The sequence below is a fragment of the Caretta caretta genome, chromosome 13, assembly GCF_965140235.1.
Source record: "Caretta caretta isolate rCarCar2 chromosome 13, rCarCar1.hap1, whole genome shotgun sequence".
Taxonomy (NCBI): domain Eukaryota; kingdom Metazoa; phylum Chordata; order Testudines; family Cheloniidae; genus Caretta; species Caretta caretta.
The window spans coordinates 30,965,490-30,982,202 of record NC_134218.1 but is presented as its reverse complement, the minus strand read 5'-3'; the positions used below and the strand labels follow the sequence as shown (position 1 = coordinate 30,982,202).

At 47.3% G+C, this 16,713-nt stretch overlaps 1 protein-coding gene across 4 annotated transcripts in view; it reads left to right on the top strand.

Moving 5' to 3' along the window:
* Positions 1 to 8,149: 8,149 nt before the first annotated feature.
* RALGAPB (Ral GTPase activating protein non-catalytic subunit beta) overlaps positions 8,150 to 16,713 on the top strand; it is a 112,021-nt gene continuing 103,457 nt past the window's right edge. For 3 of the 4 annotated variants that reach the window (XM_048819666.2, XM_075118850.1, XM_048819663.2), the window contains exon 1: positions 8,150 to 8,357. The gene's annotated coding sequence lies outside the window, so the exon portion shown is untranslated. The remainder of the gene's footprint in view (positions 8,358 to 16,713) is intronic. The other variant, XM_048819665.2, reaches the window with a different exon arrangement.

Here is a 16,713-nt window from a genome sequence, read left to right as displayed (position 1 = left end):
GGGCGAGGCTCAGTGCATCTGGCTCCCATACGCTGCTCTGAGCCGAGTGTTAAGGGTGCCGGGCCAGGGCCGAGGGGTTGGATAATGGGGCCTTGGGGGGAAGGGGAACAGGGGTCGATTCAGATGTGCAGGGGCAGCACAGCGGGGCTGCGACGGGGCTTGGCCAGGCTGCAGCGACCCAGGAGGCGGCTCACGGCTGGAAGTACATGCCCCAGCCCGGGTGCCTGCGGCTGGAGGGAGCAGGTCTGTGCTACAGCCCCAGCCCTGGCTCCGCACCTCCCGCACCCTGGCCAGGGGGTGCTGCACGCTCCGCCCTGCTGGGCGGTTTTGCCACTGCTGCCACCACCTCTTCACTCAGCTCCTGCCTCCCTCTCGCTCCCCCGCCGCAGACCCTCTGCCCCTACTAACACAAATGATTAATTTCGCAAGTTTACAAACAGTTTTATCCTAAAGGAATAAAAATATCTTTCCTAGTAAAATTTCAAAGCACATTATTTCTTTATACACTCTAATCCCTCTACAACGTGGTTTCACCTATAACGCGGTAAGATTTTTTGGCTCCTTAGGACCGCGTTATTTCGGGGTAGAGGTGTATATTGTAAGTGGTCCTTGGCCAATTTTGATCACTTCATTTCTTTCTCTATCTTTTATCTTTCCTCCTCTGCCTTACCCTGTCTTCTTTTCTCTCCCCTTCATGTCTCTGGGGCAGTGAGGGGGAACCTAGATCTATCAATCCTAGAGCTGGACCTAACAATAGCTCAAGAAATGACACTATTCGGGTGCTGATAAAGAGACATTTGATCTAAACACTCCTTATGGCTAATATTATAAACTGTGTTTCCAGGAACATCAAAGGGGTGGATCACCCAATAAAAAGTCACATTTTTTTGAATGCTGGGCTTTTTTAAGCCATGTTCTTAGATGCTGGAGCATTTCCCCCGCATGCTTGCATTGAGCTCTTTCAAACGTGAAAATATCTGCCAGGGATGCTAGCTTTGACAAACAGATCTTGTCTTCAAAGAATTTGATCAAATGGGAAGGCTGCTGTGGGAGAGGTTTTGATTTTGCTTTGTAACACTCTTCCCTTTGATGATTGTTGTGTCAGCTGGGGAAGAGGCATGCAGCAGATCCAGTGGAACCCGTTTGTTACAATATACCTCTTGCAGAGGAGACTCTCTTGGCTAGCTCAGGGCTGCCCAGAGTGGACTCCCTGTCTGAGAGCCCGAGGAAAGTCAGAGAGGTCAGGTTCTATGAGAATGAAGCACACCCAAAAGCATCTACAGACAGATCTAACCTTCCCTGAACTCTGCCCTCCTAGCACAATGGTTAGACAGAAGGTTATAGGAACAATAAATAAAACATCCACAACCCGTACTCTGAAGGGTAACAAGGCCAAGTGTTGCACAGATTGGATCCCTGTAGTGATGCCCACAGAACTCACTGGTACCTTGGGAAGGACAGGTGTCAGACACCTTTTCAGGGTGCTGTAGAGGAGGAAGGGGACCACCTTGGATTCAACCCAAGAATTGACATCCTCCAATTAACTTCTGCCTTCCAGGGATTCCATGTGGCTACAACTGATGCACATGAACCATCAGACTGCCCAGAGCTCCAGTTAGCTGCACCAAGTGTGTGACTGACCTAGTGAAGCCTGGTCAGTCCCTGGGGTCGGTGCTGGCGGCAGATCAACACCTGCTCCTTAGACTGGAACTTACTTGACCCAATGGCAGAAGCTAGACCTGCCTGAGTGGCCAAACTGGAAATGGTGAGAAAGAGGGAGAACCGGCTTCACAGCAGGCAGCTAAGAAAAGTAGACCCATGTCAGAGCATGGGAATGCCAAAGCTGCCCCAAACTCACTCCAGTCCCAGCATTTCCCATTTGAACATTGCACCAGGTGCTCCAATGCAAACCTGCGCCACATTGTTTGGCTAGCTAAGTGTATGAGACTGGCTGATCATGAACTGTGGCTTGTGGTCAGACCTGAGGGCCAACAATAACTCATTCTGGAAGACTAGTATCTGTAAGAGTTTGACTATCAGGTCACTGGAGACGTCAACCATTAGCAAAACTCCCACCCATTTCACAGAGACACCCACTATCAACCAATAAATACAATCACAGACTCTGCACTAAGATCTACATGCAGACGTGGCCAGACCCCAGTTTCCTGCTCAGGCATGGCGGTCTTTGCTGGCTATTCACAGAACAACTGAATGGGGGGCAAGTAATTCCAAACTCACTTAACTGTCTTCTACTGGACAGCTATCACAGAAAGCTGCACATTAGCATTTTAGTTCTGCCAGGCCACAGTGAAAACCCCAAGGCACTGCCTTTTGTAAGGCATCTTGTGTCCTAGTGGGGCATGAGCTGTCATGCCTAAGGGCTAGAACAGGAGTCAGGACTCAAGCTGAGGGTCAGAAGCAGAATCAGAAGCAAGCAGGGACGCAGGACTGGAGCAGACTAGGAATAAGGCTGGAGCAAGACAGGAAACAAGGCAGACACAGGAGGAACTACTTGTTGAGCAGCCAATGACCTGCTGCTGGGGTTAAAAGCAAGCCTGCCCCCTCACCCTGAGCCAATCAGATGGGCTAGCCAATCAGGTGGTTCAGCTACAACCCAGCTGAGCTGATTAATCTGCCTGGAGGCTGGGCTGGCTAGTCCTCAACTGAAGGAGCTCACTCCTAACATCTTGAGCTACCATTTGATGGCCTCACAGTAAACAGCCTTGCAATGTAGATTACTCATGTCTGCAATGCCAGAATAGCCCTAACACCAGCATCACAGGGTTGTGTGGCCACTTCCTGGCTACAAATTCATACCCTGTGAAAGAAGGGCTCTGTGACAGTAGCTACGACTAGTTGTTTAGCTGTAAGGGGTCCGTCTTTCCCCAGTGACACCCCATTGCTTGATGCAGGAAACACTCTCATGTCTGTGTTGGGGACACTGGGGCATGGCCACTAGGTAACTCGAGGGGATGGAAGACCACGAGTGTTGATGAAGCCCCTTCGCACTAGGCCCAGGTGTCCTTGGCCCCCTGCCTGGAGGCACTCACAGCAGTTATGCTGAGGATCTGCAACAATATGCTGCAGAGTCAGATTGCCTGAAACTAAGCAAGGCCAAACAGGGCAGATATGGAAGAACAATGCTGAATAAAGCAGCTTTATGTATAGTTTAACAAATGATACAGAGAACCAGGGAACTAGCTGGGAACTGGATTGGCTGGCTATATGGATACTTGGGGCAGCTTGCTATTGGATAAGTATGCTGGGAAAAAGGATGTATAAAAGCCTGTGTAACTTCCTGCTCTGTGTGCAGGATTTGAGATTTTATTCTCCCTGTACCTTTTTGCAGCTGCAAATAAACTTTTCTGCTTCTCCACCCCGTTGTGATTATTGGGCGTAGCACACCGGGTAACGAATCAACTCAAGCTGTTGTTCAGCCTCTCGGCACTGGGTGCTGGCAACATCTGGGTGAGGTCATCTGGAGAGATGCCTGCCATCATACAAGCAGAGCCCTCCTTTCACAAGTGGGGTCTGGTGCCCACTGCTGGAAGAGTGCCACTGTCATTGGGGAGTAGCCCTGTTCTAGGCCCAAATATCTTGACAAGGGATTTATGGACAATGAGGAGAATAATTTTCCTACCATAGAGTAACCATGACATTTGAGAACCATGAACCCTAATGCCAATGCATCCTCCACGCGTAGCGTGTGCTGCTTTGGGCAGATGGAATGGAAGGCGTATGGAATGGGACACTGGCCCTTTCAGGCCAATGATGCCAATTCACTTCCCCAGAGGCATCACAGGCTGACATCAGGAGGCCAGGATCTAAATACAGAAATACAGGAGCTGCAGCCCATTTTTGTTTTGGCCGCTACGAGGCGCGTGAACATGCTGGGGACCATTCCCATCCTATCCCTTGGGTTGGTCAGTTACTGAAGGGGCACCACAGTGTGGATAGGCCCTTTCGAAGTCTGCCAGAGAATGCCTGGCTGGCTGAAAGTGCCTGGCATTGAGCGTGAGAGATGGGCACAGGGGCTGTAAGAACAGCTACCTCTTCTGGCCAAAGAAATTAAAGAGGCACTGCACGGCTGTGCCCGTTGCCCTACAGCTGTAGGCAAGAATGTATTGGGGCTATCACGGCTCCCCCCGTGGAGCATGAGGCTCCCTTGCTCGGCCTGATCCAAACACTTGGGAACTATTGCTAGGCAGCAGAGTTTTCATTAGAATGTGTTGCCTTGTTAAAGAAATTAGCATCTCCAGGTTATTTTAGAACCACCTGCCAGCACAAGCAGTGGAACAATCAGTGCTTGGGGTCTCTGGTGTTTAGGAATTGGGTGGTATCCCTTTAAATCATTTGGGAGCCCTCTATGGGGCCTCCTTGCCAGTGGTTTGAGCATTAGCCTGCTAAACCCAGGGTTGTGAGTTCAATCCTTAGGGGGCCATTAAGGGATGGGGCAAAAATTGGGGATTGGTCCTGCTTCAAGCAGGGGGTTGGACTAGATGACCTCTTGAGGTCCCTTCCAACCCTAACCTTCTATGATTCTATGATTCTATTGCAGAATGTACCCATTGCGATCCCTGCCAGAGCAGCAGTGTACACAGGGAGCTAGGCTGGTATCTTTGCACATAAATAAACAGGGCTACAGTAAGAACCTCAGTTACGAACACCAGAGTAGCAGACGCATCTCACTTGGAGATGGAAGTATGCAATCAGGCAGCAGCACAGGCAAATAAAAAAACAAGCAAACACAGTGCAGTACTGTGTTAAACCTAAACTACTAAAAATAGAGGGAAAGTTTAAAAAAAGATTTGACAGAGTAAGGAAACTGTTTCTGTGCTTGTTTCATTTAAATTAAGATGGTTAAAAGCAGCATTTTTCTTTGGCATAGTAAAGTTTCAAAGCTGTGTTAAGTCAATGTTCAGTTGTAAACTTTTGAAAGAGCCACCATAGCGTTTTGTTCAGTTACGAACATTTCAGACGCATTCTCCATTCCTGAGATGTTCATAACTCTGTTATGAGGTTCTACTGTATTTGGAATCCAGTTGTGCCAGTGTGGGATCCCCATATTCTGAATGTTGTGTAGAAAGCAAAGACAACAGGATCCAGAGCCAGACTCTGCATGGCAGGTTTTTGAACATGGCTTGTGGCAATTAACTATTCCAGGAAAAGGCATTACAAACCTGCCTCAGCAGGGCTGAAACTCATGCAACCAGCATTTCACCAAACATCCTCACAAGATGCAGCAGTTCATCCTTGAACAGCCAGAGGTGGGAATGAGGAAGGGCTCAGGCACTGTGGGGTGAGCAGAGATGGCTACAAAAGTGACAAGCTCCTTGGGAGACAGCCAGCTAGGAAGCCAAGGAGGGGACACGTGTTTCTAATGTGGTCAGCCAGCTTCCGTGAGTCAGGTTCCTTAGCCAGGCAGCATGTAGGACCTGTAAAAACATTTCTTATCCTTGTTGTGTGAATCAAGGGCAGCGGAACTGTACTTGGCATACCCCAATTGAGGGACTCGCTAGGGAGGGGACATGGGTTCCAAAGCCCAGTGAGTTGAGAGAGAGGGTGGTGTGGGCCCGGCTTAAGGGTCTTAGACACCATTTGACCTGTTCTCTCTCCACTGTGTAATAAAAGAACTAATTTAGACTCAATTGAGAGTCTTTTTACACACCACAGAGCTGAAATCACTCATACCTAGATCTGAGTGTTAGACCTGCTTTGGGACAATATCTCTGATGCAAGAGACTACTTAGTGTGCACCAGCAGTGAGGCTCCCCCACTAACAGCTGAAATCACTGTATTAAGGATATAATGCATGTACCACAGGAAGTCCTATTAGCTCTGAGAAAAAAAACTGAACTTGACTGGATGGTAAAACTAGATGTGAGTGGGCACATTAAGACTGACTAGATTAACAGTATGGACATTGTAATAAACCCAAACAAGTTAAGGATTTAACTTGTTATAGATCCAGAATACTTGAATAAGGCCATCAAACACAAACACTACCCCAGGACACCAGCTTCAGGTTTGGAAACGAGCCAAAAATTCTGGCTTCATACTTGAAGTGCTAGACTTCCCCTTCACTTCCCCTTTTGGCCCCTGTGTTTAGGTGACTTCTCTAGATTACTGCTGCATGTGAGTGAAACCAAAACAACATGTCTCACATCTCTGAGGATTTGCTGATTCAGGACAGGAGTTAACTACAATATGTGACTGTGTAACATGCAAAAAACCCTCAAACCACACCAAATCCAACACTGGAAATTGAACAAAAGCAAGTGTCAGGGCTACAATGAGATTTGTTTATGTAGGGAGTATCCATAATTTCACGTACAGTGCTTTTATAGACATTTCACAGTGAGTATTAATGATCAGTGTGTTATTACTTTTCAGATGATGTTTTACATGACACCTTTCAAATAAAGATCACGTTGACAGGGTGCGAGGTGTATTGAGCTGGTCAGGTTAGCTGAGTTTTATTGTTCATACTGGGGGGAGCCCTTTTGCATCCGGTATTGGGGAGCTCTGAGATCACAGTGCCTAACTTTTAAGCATCTAGAAAATCACAGGGATGACACTGCTATCCACAAAGCTGAGTTAGGTGCCCAGGCGCCCTATACAATGACTGGGGAGACAGATGCACTTTAGACTGCGATCCACAAAAGTCAACACACTAGGTGGGGAGATGCCGACCAGAGGGGTGTGTGCTAAGTTCCTCCCCTCTCACATAGATAGGAGCCTAATGCTGAGCTACAGAGATATGTCACACTGTCTGGAGTGCCTCATGAGCATGAGCGCCAACTTCAGGGCAGACTGTCAAGAAGCAGGGCAGAGGACCCAAACTGGTTTTATGTTCTATAATTCGATTTCACCTGCCCAGTGACAAGTGTGAACTCCTAAAGCACTATAACAGTTTTAACATGGAGTCAAAGACAATGCCCTTGGGCATTCCAGTCTATCTTGCCACCCAGGTAAGCTGGATTTAGTGATAGATAGTTGCTATACACCAAAGTTCACCAAATATTCTGGTAACTCTCACATCAAAGACAATGCTTGTAGTCAATCCTCTAGTTAAGGCTCTACCAAATTCACAGTCCATTTTGGTCAATTTCATGGCCATAGGATTTTTAAAATCGTAAATATCATGATTTCAGCTATTTAAATCTGAAATTTCACAGTGTTCTAATTGTAGGGGTCTCTTACTTCTGCGCTGTTGCTGATGGCGGCGCTGCCTTCAGAGCTGGGTAGCTGGAGAGCGACAGCTGCTGGCTGGGAGTCCAGCTCTGAAGGCAGAGCCGTTGCCAGCAGCACCCTCAGTCAGCAGCTGCCACTCTCTGGCTGCCCAGCTCTGAAGGCAGCAGGGCAGAAGTAAGAGTGACATGGTATGGTATTGCCACCTGTATTTCTGTGCTGCTGTTGGTGGGGCACTGTCTTCAGAGCTGGGCACCCGGTCAACGGCTACCGCTCTCCGGCCGCCCAGCTCTGAAGGCAGCGCAGAAGTAAAGGTGGCAATACTGTAGCCCCCTCCTAAAATAACCTTGTGACCCCCCCCCCCCCCCCGCACAGCTGCCTTTTCAGTCAGGATCCCCAATTTGAGAAACGCTGGTCTCCTCTGTGAAATCTGGTCTTTTGTGTGCTTTTACTCTGTACTATACAGATTTCATGGGCGGAGACCAGATTTCACAGTCCGTGAGGTGTTTTTCATGGCTGTGAATTTGGTAGGGCCCTACCTACAGTAAACTACCTCAGAATTTATTAACTAAGAAAAGAAATGAGAGAGAGTTATCACAGGGTTAAAGCAGGCATACATACACAAATGAGTTACATATTCCTAGGGAGCTGAGCAGAGCATAACAGTTTGAACCCCATTGCTGGCAGGTGTGGGGGGGGGGTCAAGGAAGGTTTAGGACTTAGTGTAAAGGTAATCTGTGGGGCAACATTCCAGGCCCTGTCAAAGTGCGCACTGTCCCTTTAAGAATAAGATAAAGGTGGAGAAAGCGGGTTGACAGTATAAAATGCGCAAGCGCAAACGACTATGCCAGAGACTTATTTGACAGCGAGGAAAATGTCACGCGCACGCGCACTTCCCAATAAGTGGAGCGCAGATAAGGGGGAACTTATTTCGCGAAGCACTCAGTGTGGCGTGGTGCACGCGCCCTGTGTGCCGAGAAACCGGGGTCCCCCGGGTGAGTTTTCTGGCGCTGCCGGAAGTGTCCGGAGAGAGCCGAGCCGAGCTGAGCGGAGCCTCCCGTGCTGTGTCGCCGGCCTCACCCACTGCGGGCACCATGGAGCCGGGCGCCTGAGGGCGGAGCGGTGCCCTGCCCCCGACATGCCAGCCGGGCTCATCGGCGCAGGTAACCGGCCCTCCCCAGCGGGCGGGCAGCGACGGGCCCCGGGCGCCCTTGCGGGCCGGGCGGCACAGCGGCAGCTGCCCTGGGGAGGCCCGGGCCCTGGGTGGGCCGGCTCCGCCCTCGGGCTGTGGGCGCCGCGGGGGCAGCAGGGCCTGGCCGCGTAGGGGGGCTGCGGCCGGCTGCCCCAGGGCGGGCCCGGCAGGTTGGGCCCGGCCTCGCCGCGGCGGCTGCGGGGTGTCGCCTCTGCCGCCCGCGCTGAGAGGTGCCAGCCCGCGGGCCGAGCCCCGGCGATGCCCGCGCCGCCCGGGAGGCGCTAGCTCCGCGGCCCGAGCGCTCCGGGCCCGGGGACCCGCCCTGCCCCGAGCGGAGTCCCGCCGCAGCGGGTGACGTTCCTTCGCTCCCGGGCCGGCTCACCGCCGGAGGCAGCGCCGGGCAGGGCCCGTCGTGGGCACCCTGCTGGCCGCTGCCTGCCGGGGCGGCGGGGCAGGTTCGCCGAGACTCCGGCAAAGCAGCAGGGGCTCAGGAGCGGGTCCCTGGGGACTGGCGGCGGGTGGCGAGTCTTCGCGGCCCCTGTAGTGAGCGCAGGCAGCTGCCTACATCTCGGGCATGCTGGCAACTGCCTGCACTAGAGGTTCTGGCTTAGGCTGAAGTGATACAGGGAGAGCAAGAGGGCACTTCTCTGTTCACCACCCTTGGACAGAGCATGAGGCAGTGAACTAGGAAGGGGTTTGAATAGCTTATTGGGAGTCCGGGTTTAGTCTTCAACTGGTTTATAATATAAAACTGCGTTAGGGGAGTACCTTGGAATTGCCAGACACCGACTAGCCATAAGTGGCTACAAAAGAGGATCCCCTCTTTGGGTAGGCCCTGGGCCAGCACCATTTGGGAAACCCAGGTGCCCCATGACCCAAACTGCTGTGAGAACAAAGCTGGGATTTCTGCAATGATGCTTGCTCTGAATCCTGCTGTGGGAAGGGAGCTCCATCTTTTATATTATCTCCAGACGATTAAGTGTTATAAATTTGAAAGTTTGTCTTAACTCACTGTTGAAAGAGCGAGCAAGCTTTCTCTCTCTTCTCCTGTTCACAGCTCCTTGATTGCTGCAAGTCGGAGTACAGTGTGTGGGGATGGAGAAAGGAAGGTTTCTGTTACTTTCTCCTTTCATTAGATTCCCCCTTGAATAATTTCAGTGCCTGCCTCTGTTGCTGCTGCTCAGGAAAACTATTTGCAATGGGACGTTTTCATGATTCTTGTTTTTTCACAGTTGATATTCAGAACTATTGGTATCAGTGAACTCTGCTGTTGTATGGCAAAATTATGAGAACGGCAGAAGCATGGAAGGTGACTGTAGACTCAGAAAGGCAGTTCTTTTTGATAGTATTAAGATAATACTAAAACTAGAGACCGAAGAAATGATGCATCTGGTTTATGAAGAGCTGGGATTGGCCATAGTGCGATCTACTCATGAATGGCCAAAGTGCTAGCTAGGTACAGAAATTCAGCCTACCTACTTATAGCAAAGTGTTCATTATTGTGGCTAACCTATAAGATTTTCTTTTTTTTGGCCTTGTGAGCTTCCTTTGAAGGTTCCAGTGGACCAAACTGAAGTGGCTCAGCTGAACTCAGCCAGTCCTGTTAGAGATGAAGTGTGATCTCTATCTGACCAACTTCAGCATTGCTTGCTGGTACATCCAGGAGACTGGACTGGAGGAGACAAGTCATAGTCCTCGAGTTTAAGGCCAGAAGGAGCCACCATAACATCTAGGGTGACCAGATGTCCCGATATTGAGCAGTTTGTCCCGTGTCCTGACCGAAGTATGGTCGGGACTCCATTTGTCCAGATACTTTGTTTCGGGCACAGTAGCCCTTTTTGCTTAGGCGGCAGTGACAGGCAGGGGGAGTGGCTTTTCAATTGTACTCACCCGGCATGTCCGGGTCTTTGGCGGCGGGTACTTCAGTCGCTGATGGGCTTCGGCAGCATTTTGGCGGCGGGTGGTACTTTCTTCGTCAGCAAGATTTATTTCCCGCTGCCGAACGTGCTGGGTGAGTGTAACAATTGAAAAGGCGCTTCCCCTGTGGTGGCCCCGATATCTTGGATTCCACATCTGGTCACCCTAATACTATCTAGTTTGACATCCTGTATAGCACAGGTCACCAACACCACCCAGCATCGGCCCACTAAACCCAACAACAGAAATCAGACCAAAATACCGTGGCCCTCCGGAGACTAGACTGTTATGTGCCACAGGTAGAGAATAGGAGGGACTGATGTGCATCAATGCCTTACGACCCTGTCAATAGTTGGGAAATGGTTAAGTAAGGTATACCCAAGTAATCTTGGCAAGTGACCTGCATGCACATGCTGCAGAAGATGATGAAACCTCCAAAGTTGATGTCAATCTGGCCTGGAGCAAAATTCCTTCCTGACCCCACATATGGCAATCCTTTAGATCCTGAGTATGTGAGCAAGAACTGGCCAGCCAAGCACCTGAGCAAGAATGCTTGGTGCCATTTCAGAGCCCTGACCCTCCCTGTCTAATGTCCCATCTCCAGCAATGGCCATCCCTGATGGTTCAGAGGAAGGAGATTAAAACAAACCCAGAATATACTGGGGGGAGGAGGAATCCCTTCCTGATCCCTGTAGGTAACTTTTAGGAATATAAGACATAAACCAAAAGTGAGCCTCAAGGCTCAGAAAGACTACCATTGCCCCCCTACCATCAGAAGCAACCATGTTATTCAATCACACTCTTAATTGACAGAAAGATGAAGGTGGTGGGAAGAAATGTGGTGGTGTGATTTTATAAATGGGAGAGCAAAACAAGACAAAGGGTAGAAGCTTCAAAACTGATTAGGCACTTAAGAATCTAAGTCCCATTAACATTCAACAAGACTTAGGCCTTGTCTACGCTTTATTACATGAACTTAGCTGCATTGTTCAGGTCTGTGAAAAATTTTACGCCCTGATCACTATAGTTAGGTCAATCTAACCCCTAGTGTAGATGTGCTCGGTTGATGGAATTCTGCTGTCGACCTAGCTATTGCCTCTTGAAGAGGTGAATTAACTACGTCAAGAGACAACCCCCTCCCATCAATGTAGGATGCACATATACTATGGCACTATAGCAGCACAGCTGTAGTTGCTGTAGTGTAGACGTACCCTTCCACTCCTAGATGCGGAAACACCATCTCCTGTGACAGTAAATGCAGATTCTAAAGGGGCAGATTCCAGCATATTTCAGGAGTGGTTAAAGTGGAATTGAAAGGGGGTGAGAAATAAAAAAACAAGAGAAGAGACTCCCTTCTTTTGGAATAAAATGCCTCCAGAGTGTATCTTGACCTCTCCAAAAGTTTGTAGCTGGGGCCCCCAAACTTCTGACATCAGGATTTAGTCTTGCACATCTGCCAGCTGACTTTCATTCTGTATCTACTCTAGCTTCAATGTTGTCACCCACCCTGAAGCTTCCCATGAAGGCTTTGCCTCTCTGTCCCAGTGGAATTCAGGCAGTTCCACATATCACAATATTTTGCCCTCCTATAGGGATTTTAAATTACTTGAGGATGTCAAATGGTTTTACAAACCATGTTAAATCTCCCAGTCTTCCTGTGGTGTGGTGTAGTTATGCAGTAATATCCCATTTTATGGAGACTAGACACTGCATTTGAAATATGTGATCTTAAAGTTCATCTCCATATTTAGGAGCCTAAATTAAGTGGTTTGATTTGGAAGTGGGGTGCCTGTAAAGTCCTCTGATGTAATTGGATATTGTAGGTGCTCAGCACCTCAGGAAACGAGGTCACTTTTTAAGAAAACTGAGTACCTTATAGATTTAGGAGCCTAGCTAGAGTTTAAGACTTTGGTCACAGTTGGTTGCCCAAGGCCTGTCAAAGTAGGGAATAAAACCCAAATCTCTTGATTTTTTTTTTTCCTGACCCCTGTGTGTGTGGTTTTTTTTTTTGTTTGTTTTTTTGTTTTTTGTTTTTGTTTTAAAGAGGCTTCTCTCACAAGAGCAAGAAATCCGTGTTTTAAGCTTGCTAAAAAGCAGTTGGGAATTCTAGTTTTCAACTGACAAAACATTAATTTCTGATTGCAGTGGTTCCTAAGATAACAGCTACTAAAATCATGCCAGAGTTTAAATGGATGTGGAGGAAGCCAGATGAAAATCTGAATGACCTTCCCTATTGAAATATGTTAATAGATCCCTAGTTTTAATAAAATTCAACAAAAATATTTTAGCTTCAAAACCTCTCAATTGCTCCACTAAACAAAGTTATTATTTGTACTTCCTCTGTAGTTCCCTGTGAAATTTGAGAGGATGTTTTTTGCTCTGTGCTTCTTCTGAGGACATAAGCACTTCCTGTTTCCAAATTTAAGAGGCTGTGAAATAGTTTAATGAAGTTAGGTGGAGAAATACGTTTCAGATGTTTTTTCTTTAACTTTGGGTGTTGTTAGCAAGTTGAACTTGAGGATAGCTGTGATTACATCACTAGGAAACTTGAATATCCTCCCAAGTTTCAAAGGGACAGGGAGCTGCAGCTGAAGTAAAAATACTAACTGTTGTTTTTGGACCAATTTTAGTGGCTTGATAAAGTTAAAATTCAAGAACACATCAAAATATAAAAACAATTTAGTGTGTGTATAAATGTATGTTTTAAATCTCATCTCTGCCAACTTGCCATGGCTATAAACTGTTTACAAATGCTTTATTGATCAGTAAACTTCCAGGCAGTGGTCCTAGATTGATTACCAAAAAGATATTTCCTCTCCCTGACACTTTTTTTGAGCACTATAAAATTGTCCATGTAGGTATGGAATCTGAAAATTGTCTTAAATCTGACAAAAGATCTTTTTCAGCATCAGAAAAAGTTCTGTTAGGCTTTTTGGATACCAAAGCACAAACCGTTTTAGAAATAGGTTTCAGAGTAGCAGCCATGTTAGTCTGTAGTTGCAAAAAGAAAAGGAGTACTTGTGGCACCTTAGAGATTAACCAATTTATTTGAGCATAAGCTTTCGTGAGCTGCAGCTCACTTCATCGGGTGCGTGGGGGAAGGGGTGGAGCAGAACAGGGGCTTTGGGGCAGGGGTGTGGTCAGCTTTCCTGGCAGGCTCAACCAGCCGGCGTGATTGGGCTGGCCGTTGGAGCAGCACGCAGCTGCGTAGGGCACCAGGAAATTTGGTTTGGTGCCCCAAATTTCGTGGTGCCCTGTGCAGCTGCAGAGTTTGCATATGGGTAAGGACAGCCCTGCCTACTGATATAATTTCCCATGTAGACAAGGCCTTGGTCCCAGAGTAGTTGGCACTGTCTGCTTTTCTGACCACCACCACCTCCTCCTGCTTCTACCTGTGGTTCATCCATTTTCCCCTTCAAAGAGCTGGGTCTTGTGATCGTCCTCTTCTCTCCAAGCTTTAGGTCTCTGGCTCCTGTGCTCCCACCACTTCAAAAAAATAAAAATTGCTTTCTTATGGAAGTGTAGGGAGGGATATCTTTCCTGCAGAATCTATGTTCTTATGCATTTGATATTGACTTAATCAGCAGTGCATCCGGCTTCTGCCTCAAACCAGGCAGCAGTTGAGTCTGAAAAATAGCAAAATAAATATCACACTTAGGCTTTCTACAGTGCTCTTTGGGAAGACAGCATGGGGGTTGCTAACCTGAGGCTTTGCTAACTTACAAAGCTGTTCAGTGGTGAGCCCGCTCTTTGAAAAGACTAATATCCCTGCAAGCCCTGCCCTGTTTGGTACTGGTCCAAGAGTCTTTTAGGGGAAAGGTTGAGTGCAAATGTTTTGAACAAATGGGCTTTTATTACTCTTGGCTTGCAAGCCATACTTCAACGTTCACATCTTTGTTTCCTGGAAGATGGGCTAGCGCAGTGATTCTCAACCTTCCCAGGCTACTATACCCCTTTTCAGGAGTCTGATGTCAGCCCTGAGTGGCAGGGGTTCGGCTTCAGCATGAATCTTAGCTTCGTGGGGCCCCTCCTTGCTACCCCCTAATACTGGCTGTGCACTTGATTCTCCCCCCTCCCCCCCCCCCCCAGGATCGCTACCCCTGTGTTGAGATACACTGATTTTAGTATATAGAGCAGTATAAACAAGTCACTATCTATATGAAATTTTAGTTTTGTAAACTAAACGTAAAGCTAGTGCTTTTTACGTATCCTGTAGTAAAACTTGGCGACTAGCTAGATGAGTTGACATACCCCCTGGAAGACCTCTGTGTACCTCCAGCAAGAACCACTGGATTAGTGTCTGCCTACAATTTTTAGGGATCTTAGGACTGTAAGAAGAGCTGTGAAGTCCTGCCTCCTGTAGATCAAACTTAAAGAAAACCAAACCCAAACTGTAAACCTTAATTGAAGGGAAGAGAATCTGAGGCATTTTTTTAAATGCTACTTTTGATTATTTTGTGTTGGAACTGTAACTTAAAGCTTACTGACAGGTTTCAGAGTAGCAACTGTGTTAGTCTGTATTCACAAAAAGAAAAGGAGTACTTGTGGCACCTTAGAGACTAACCAATTTATTTGAGCATAAGCTTTCGTGAGCTACAGCTCACTTCATTGGATGCATTCAGTGGAAAATACAGTGGGGAGATTTATATACACAGAGAACATGAAAAAATGGGTGTTGTCATCATACACACTGTATGGAGAGTGAGCTAATACCAGCAAGAGAGCGGGGGGGTACACAAAGTAGAACTATTTCCCCATGTTTATTCCCCCACCCCACACTGTTCCTCAGATGTTCTTGTTAACTGCTGGAAATGGCCCACCTTGATTATCACTACAAGAGGTTTTCTCTCCCTCCCCCCCCCCCCGCTGATATTAGCTCATCTTAAGTGATCACTCGAAAAAATGGGTGTTATCATACACACTGTAAAGAGAGTGATCACTTAAGATGAGCTAATACCAGTGGGGGGGGGGACATCTTGTAGTGATAATCAAGGTGGGCCATTTCCAGCAGTTAACAAGAACATCTGAGGAACAGTGTGGGGTGGGGGAATAAACATGGGGAAATAGTTCTACTTTGTGTACCCCCCGCTCTCCTGCTGGTATTGGCTCACTCTCCTTACAGTGTGTATGATAGCACCCATTTTTTCATGTTCTCTGTGTATATAAATCTCCCCACTGTATTTTCCACAGTATGCATCCAATGAAGTGAGCTGTAGCTCACGAAAGCTTATTCTCAAATTGGTTAGTCTCTAAGGTGCCACAAGTACTCCTTTTCTTTTTACTCAAGAAAGAGATCTTGGAGTCATTGTGGATAGTTCTCTGAAAACATCCACTCAATGTGCAGCGGCAGTCAAAGCTAACAGTGTTAGGAACCATTAGGAAAGGGATGGATAGTAAGACAGAAAATATCAGCATGCATCTATATAAATCCACCTTTAATACTGTGTGCAGATCTCAACAAAGATATACTGGAAAAGTCCAGAGAAGGGCAACAAAAATGATTTGGGGTATGGAACAGCTTCTGTGTGAGTAGAGAGTAAAAAGACTGGACTTTTCAGCTTGGAAAAGAGACTATTAAGGGGGGGATATGATAGACGTCTATGAAATCTTGATTGGTGTGTAGAAGGTGAATAAGAAAATGTTTTTACTCCTTCACATAACCCAAGAACCAGGGGTCACGCAATGAAGTTAATAGACATAAGGTTTAAAAAATAAAAACAACAACAAAAAACAGAGGGAAGTACTGATTTGCACAGTCCACGTGTGGAACTCTTTGCCAGGGGATGTTGTGAAAGCCAAAACTAGAAAGACCAGTCCTCCAGGAACCTATCAATGGCTATTAGTCAAAGATTGGCAGGGATGCAGTCCTGTGCTCTGAGTGTCCCTAGCCTCTGATTGCCTGCAGCTGGGAGTGGATGATGGGATAAATCACTTGATTACCTGTTTTATTCATTCCTTCTGAAGCACCTGGCATTGGCTGCTGTCTGAAGACTGGATACTGGGCTAAATGGACGATTGGTCTAATCCAGTATGGCTGTTACGTTCTTAAATTATTGGCATAATTGTACTATTATAGCTCACTGCATGGACTCTTATTCCAGAATAAGTGTGTCCACACAAGGAGTTAAGCTAGTACATTTCTTTGTGTAGGCACGTCATGAGAGAACAGGATAAAATCAAGACCACTAAATGTTGTATGTATGTATTTTTGACTAGAGTATTGGTTTTCATAACTTATATTGCGGTAGCACTTATTGACCCCATTCTGCTAGCCATAGTGTGTGCATACCTCCCTCCCTCCCTCTTTGGAAAAGACCATCTCTACCCCCAAAGAGTTTACAGTCTGAGTGACTGGCATATGTGAAATATTACTGTTTTGATCTACTTGTTAATGTACTTTTTTATGTATG